We start from the raw sequence: 6,981 nt of genomic DNA, 5'->3' as shown, positions 1-6,981 counted from the left end.
GTCACAGCATCTGTTTACACCCACAGAGGAGGGGCCCGTGCTCGTGGGACAGACACCGCTCTCTGGTGTCTGTACTACGAGGGGGGTGGGTGTCTATACTGGAGGGAGAGGGGGTCTGTGCTGAGGGTGGTGACACTCATTTTTTTTTTTGCGCCATCTGCCAATGCCACCATCCAGTGCCAACTAAAGCCACCAGTGCCATCTGCCAGTGCTATTGCCATCCAGTGCCAATTGGTGACACCTGCCAGTCGCTGCCACTTGCCAGTGCCATCTGCCTGCCAGTGTCAATTAGTGCCACCTGCCAATCAGTGCCTTTTGCTAGTGCCATCTTCCAGTGCCACCAAAAAAGGGGGGACGTCCCCTCCCGTTGCCTATAAGAACAATCAATTGGTGTAACTGCCGCTTTGATCGTGCAGAGAATCGGCGGCTGAAGACGCTAATATCTGAATGATGCCTGTAGCTGCAGCCATCATTCAGATATCGCCGCACAAATTGAGGACGTTCATGGACGTCCTTGGTTGTCAAGTGGTTAAGAGTAACTTGGTTTGAGAGCGTTTTGATTTGCGAGTAACTTTTTTAAATTCTGACTCAGTTTGCGAGTGACTCGCAAGACGAGCAGAATTCACGCAAAATAGGCCTGCAGTAGCTAATTTGGCCTGAGGTAGGGGTTGCAGGAAACGAGCCGAAGTGTCCTCGGGAGCCTTTTCAGCGCTCTGGCGCTCCCACCTCCTGGCTGCATTCGGTATTGCATCCCATTGAAGTCAATGCAGAACAAATTATTTTCGTTTCCATCGACTTAAATGGGAAAAGTCGCTTTGATATGCGAGTACTTTTTTTAAGTACCTTTTACAACCACTTGTGGATAATCTGGAGTTTGTTTAAAGCTGCCTAAAAACATGGAAGGCATGGAGAGCCATATATAAACTGCCAATTTTGACCTTTTTAGTTGGTCCCTGCCACATGGTAAGCTTAAATCGGATTCCTTTTGGTGGTGATCTGCCCCAAGAGATGAAGTCTTTGGCTTATTGTGTTATTTCATCTGTTTCAAGGAAGAATTTTGGACGTTGGCTTAAACTGATTTTGCACATGTATGTTGTTTTTATAAGGACTTGAAGAAAATCTATGCCTTGAAATTGTTGTCTGTGCCAGGTACAGGGTTAAAGCGGTGGTTCACCCTTAGAGGGCACTTTTTAGCCTTAGATTCCTGCTCGTTTTGTCTAGGGGAATCGGCTATTTGTTTTAAAATATGAGCATTACTTACCCGTTTACGAGATGCATCCTCTCCGTCGCTTCCGGGTATGGGCTGCGGGAATGTGCGTTCCTTCTTGATTGACAGTCTTCCGAGAGGCTTCCGACGGTCGCATCCATCGCGTCACGATTTTCCGAAAGAAGCCGAACATCGGTGCGCAGTATAGAGCCGCACCGACGTTCAGCTTCTTTCGGCTACGAGTGACGCGATGGATACGACCGTCGGAAGCCTCTCGGAAGACTGTCAATCAAGAAGGAACGCCCGCTCCCGAAGACCCATACCCGGAAGCGACGGAAGAAGATGCATCTCGAAAACGGGTAAGTACGGATCATATTTTAATACAAATAGCCGATTCCCCTAGACCGAACGAGCAGGAATCTAAGGGGAAAAATTTTATAAATGGGTGAACTCCCGCTTTAAGGGCATCCTTTTGATATCCATGTTGGTGTAGCCAGGGGTTGCCCCCTACTTGAACCCCCAAGCATAGAACACTTTCCTTCTTTCAGTACCCAAGAAATGGCACTAATTATCTAAAGTATTTATTTATGCAAAAATTGGTTAAAGGGCATATCTCCATAAAACAAACAATGGTTGCAATAACATATTTTGTGCGTTGGTAGTAATGGGGGGAAGGTTCTTATTACATTGCTTACGCAGAGAACCAACAGCCAATTATAACCGCAGGGGAATGTGAAGGTACTCCTCCATGGGACAGCCACAAGCACACTTATCTAAAAACCCTTTAGAACAGCGGTGCCTAACCTTTTGAAGCACAAGGGCCACTTAAGCAACTTGGTAACTGGTCGCGGGCCACAATCAGCAGAGTGGGCGGATGGCAGGTCCGTGTCTGCACTGCATATACAGAGTGGACACAGACACAGCCTGATCGGATTGGAGGTAGGACACGGGTTGGGTTACATCTGCTACTCCTTAGAGGTGAATGGAGGGTCCAACTGACCATGTGAAAGGGGCCCATGGCTGCTTTCACACTGATGCACTGCAGTTTACCTTTGGTTTTTCTGCACTTTGCAAAAGACTTCTATCATATTCTGCAGGTTTGGTGCACTTTCAGAAAGCTCATCAAACAAGTCTATGGCTCAGTGCAGGTAACCCGCAGGTTATCGGATTTGTTTGAAAGCAGCCCAGTAACCACTGCAGAACAGATGTGCATATATATATATATATATATATATATATATATATATATATACACACACACAAATACAATGTGATTTTAGTAATAAACTGAGCTTTAATAACGGTATTCTATTACAGAGCAGGAGGTGGCTGGCCACATAAGAGGGCTCCGCGGGCCACATGTTGCCCCTGGGTCACTGGTTGGCCACCCCTGCTTTAGAATAAGGGTGGTTATATTCCATAACCAGTATGAAAAATCTCACTTGTGAAACCTGACAAAAGAATCAGGGAAGGCGATGAGAGGAACCATTGAATATGGGGGGGATGAAATGAAGGGTGAAAACCAAAACTGGGGGAAGGAAATGGTGGCAGGGATCGGGGGGAGATGAAAAGTTGGTATTGTCAATGGTAGACCAACCAATATAACAGAATGATCATACAAATGAATCTGGGGGAGGGGGTGTTTATCAACCACTATGCACCCCATCTGCATGGGGGGGAAAAGCGCTTCAGAATAGTTCTTGCCATGCACTTGGTGTTTTTTAACACAGAGAAAAAAATAAAATGGGTCCTGTTCTCTTAAAGCATGTTATACAGCACAGTGCTTGTGCTGTATCCGTTGGCCTTTTGTATCATCTGAAATACCTGGCTGGTTCTCCTCTCTCTATAAACTGGCCACGTTTATCATGGTTTCTGAGCCCCTGATACAGTGGTCAGTTTGTTTCTCAGTTATCTGATTTCTCTTGTTGCTCCCTCTTCTCCCATTTTGTGTGTCAGTGCTGATCACTCCCCCTCTTACTAAAATTACTGTTTTCTTTTCATCCCCAGTGTTATATTACAGTATGTGCCCCAATGTATGTTTATATACAAAAAAAAATGCTGCTGTATATTAAATTTTAGAGTGCTCCTCCCAGCTGGCGCTAGCAGTGTATTCTCAGTTCCGCCTGCTGTAGCGGTCAGATCGGGGCAGGCAGTCATGTGAGGGCTGAGTGGCACTCTGAAATTGGTTATGAAGTGTGTTTTTTTTTTGTTTTGTTTTTTTAAATAAATACACTGGGGCACATACTGTAACAGAACACAGGATTATAGGGAGAAAAGGGTGTCTATACCATGCCATCCACTTTCCTGTGACTGGACTATCCAGGTTGCATTGGGGCCCTTAGAGGATATATAATGCATACAATGAGTGGGAGGGAAAACAATGAATATCCCCATAATTTGGACTGTTAAATCCTGTACAGGACAGTGTCAATTGGATCATAGCCCCATATACATGCTCCCCCCTACATTCTACAGAAAGGGTTGGTATGTTAAAACCTCATTGAGGCCCGGGAGGGATGTTAGCACTGGGCTGCTCTATCCATAGTGTTTACCGTTGTAGAACCAATCGGTCTCAGTCCCCTCCTGGGGATCCTCGGACAACCTTCAATACCATGAACTTGATTACGTCAGGTTTGAACTTGTGGTGTAAACCAATTTGATGTCCTATGGTAGCTTACCATTAAAGGAGTAATAAAGATGAGGAAAAGGGTCATCGATAAACCTCTGCCAACAATGTGGCACAGGTATGCCATGTATGCTTCCTTCCCAAATACCAACCTCTCCCATTTGCCTAAGTAAAGATTGGCATATGAGGGTGCACAGAATGTGGCCATAGCAACACCCTTGGTTTGGAGATAAAATTCAACTACAGTTTATTTTACCAGAAATTACCTTTCTGGTGCCATGGGCACTCTCGTATGCCAATCTTTATTTGGGCGAATGGGAGAGGTTGGTATTTGTGGAGGAAGCATACATGCCATACCTGTGCCACATTCTCTGTTGGCAGATGTTTTTTGACCTATAGATAAGGAAAACCCCCTCAAAGTGGGACTTAAACGGTACTGGGTCATTATATTAAGTATATTTTTTAATAGTGTAAAATTTAACAAATCTTTATTAATACAAAATATTACCATACTTCCTAAAATTATGGAAAAGTGTTCTTGATACTGTACTCAAGTTGTCATCGCCAAAACAAGATGAAAAATTATGACCATCCAACACGTTTAGAATTAGATTTTCTACTTCAGAGGTGCATAAACATTAAGAAAATAAATTACTTTCTTAATAAGCTAAGAGTACATTTTGAATGAAGAACCAGAATTAAAATATTTGTTGAAGTTGTCCTATAAATGTCAACGAGAGGCATACAGACCAGTCCACAATGAGTCATTGGGGGTCAGGTCATTCACAGCGGACAAGTGGGGATATGTGATAAAACTGGTAAGTCCATGCAATGCCAATCGCTCTTAAATACACAGTCACCAATGGTCATGAAATTTTTTACATGACGTAAATTTAGTGCTACACCACCTGTATATCTTTACTGAACATCACTCATGACAGTCCGGTCAATATGTGTATATGAACATCGATCGGAAAGGGGGAAAAAAAAAGAAGTCTATCCCAAAGACTGCAAAGTGCTGTGATATTGGGATTTAAGCTGTGTGGATGGTCTGAGGACAAATGGACAATTATTGACAACCTGTTCCTCATCTGGACAGGACCAGAAACTCTCCTAATCAACTATTGAATTCGTCAATGACAAGAACCTAATGACTTGAACTATGGGAGTATTTCTTTCTTGGATATGAGGATCATAATAGGTCCTGATGTCCATATTCAAACTGATCTTTATCGCAAACCATCAGCCGGCAATACATGGCTGCATGCCTCTAGTGCGCACCCCCTCTTGTTCACAGTATCCCATATGCCCAATTTTCATGGAACTGTACGAAGGAGGAAGATTTTCTCACACAGGCCAATGCCCTTCAGCGAGCACCTTCTTGCGGGGGGGGCTATATGTGGATCAATTGAAAAAATACTTTAATAAGGCTCTAACACATACCAGAACATCTTTGTTATATGGTCCTCCTCAACGTAAATACCAAGATATGGTCAAAATAATCACTAAATATTCTACCCATCTCCATCAATTATGTATGATCATTGGCACCTATTGACAGATCATATTTAAAAAAATATGTTAGGACCACCCCTTAGTGTTCCACAGAGCCATTTCACTAAGAGATCGATTAACTAGCAGCAACTGCAGAGTGGAGCCGCTTTGGCCCCCGAGGCACATTCCGTTGGGGACACTGACCTCTATGCCCCTGGATCCAGGAGGTACCACCTTCATACTCCCGAAGGGTGATCTTTTCTCATCCACTACATTTGCTGATTGCGGCATGAGCGGCGTTATTTACTTAATGATTTGTGTATGCAATGCATATACTATGTTGGCAAAACTATCAGAGAGCTTTGAAAGTGGATTAAAGATCAGCTTTGTTACTCCTTGTGACCATAGGATGTCACATTGGTTTGCGCCACAAGTTCAAACCTGATTTAATCAAGTTTATGGAATTGGAGGTAGTCCCTGAGGACCCGCAGGGAGTGAACTGGGACCGCTTAGTCCTACAATGGGAAACCCTGTGGCTAGAGCGGCTCAGTGCTAATACCCCCCTGGGCCTCAATGAGGTTTTAGCGTACAAACCCTTTCTGTAGAGCAGGGATCAGCAACCTTTTTCCACTTAAGGACCGCCTAACGCCGATATACGTCGGCAGAATGGCACGGCTGGGCACAGGCACATCGCCTTTAACCACTTTAGCCCCGGGCCTGTTTTTCAGAGTCGGTGTTTACGAGACAAAACCATTTTTTTTTGCTAGAAAATTACTTAAAACCCCCAAACATTATATATATTTTTTTCTAACACCCTAGAGAATAAAATGGCAGTCATTGCAATACTTTTTGTCACACCGTATTTGCGCAGCGGTCTTACAAGCGCACTTTTTTTGGAAAAAATTCACTTTTTTAAATAAAAAAATAAGACAACAATAAATTTGTCCCAATTTTTTTATATATTGTGAAAGATAATGTTACGCCGAGTAAAATGATACCCAACATGTCACGCTTAAAAATTGCACCCGCTCGTGGCATGGCATCAAACTTTAACCCTTAAAAATCTTGATAGGCGACGTTTAAAAAATTCTACAGGTTGCATTTTTTGAGTTACAGAGTAGGCCTAAGGCTAAAATTATTGCTCTCGCTCTAACGATCGTGGCGATACCTCACTTGTGTGGTTTGAATACCGTTTTCATATGTCGGCGCTACTCGCGTATGCGTTCGCTTCTACGCGCGAGCTCGTCGGGACGGGGCGCTTTAAAAAAATTATTTTTTGCTTTTCGCATTTATTTTTATTTATTTTAGAATTTTTAACACTGAAAAAAAAAAAAAATTATCACTTTTATTCCTATTACAAGGAATGTAAACATCCCTTGTAATAGAAAAAAGCATGACAGGTCCTCTTAAATATGACATCTGGGGTCAAAAAGACCTCAGATCTCATATTTGGGCTTAAATGCAAAAAAAAAAAAAAAAAATTTGGAAATGTCATTTTTTCAAAAAAAGTTTCTTTAAGACGCTGGGCGGGACTGACGTTTTGACATCACTTCCGCCCAGCAGAGCCTATGGGGACGGGCGAAGGAGATTTTTCCTTCAGTCTCGTCCCCGCTCAGCTGCCGGATGGTCGCGATCTCCTCCGCCGCTACCGACG

Source organism: Rana temporaria, chromosome 11 (assembly GCF_905171775.1).
Source record: "Rana temporaria chromosome 11, aRanTem1.1, whole genome shotgun sequence".
Lineage (NCBI taxonomy): Eukaryota > Metazoa > Chordata > Amphibia > Anura > Ranidae > Rana > Rana temporaria.
This window is presented reverse-complemented; position numbering follows the sequence as displayed.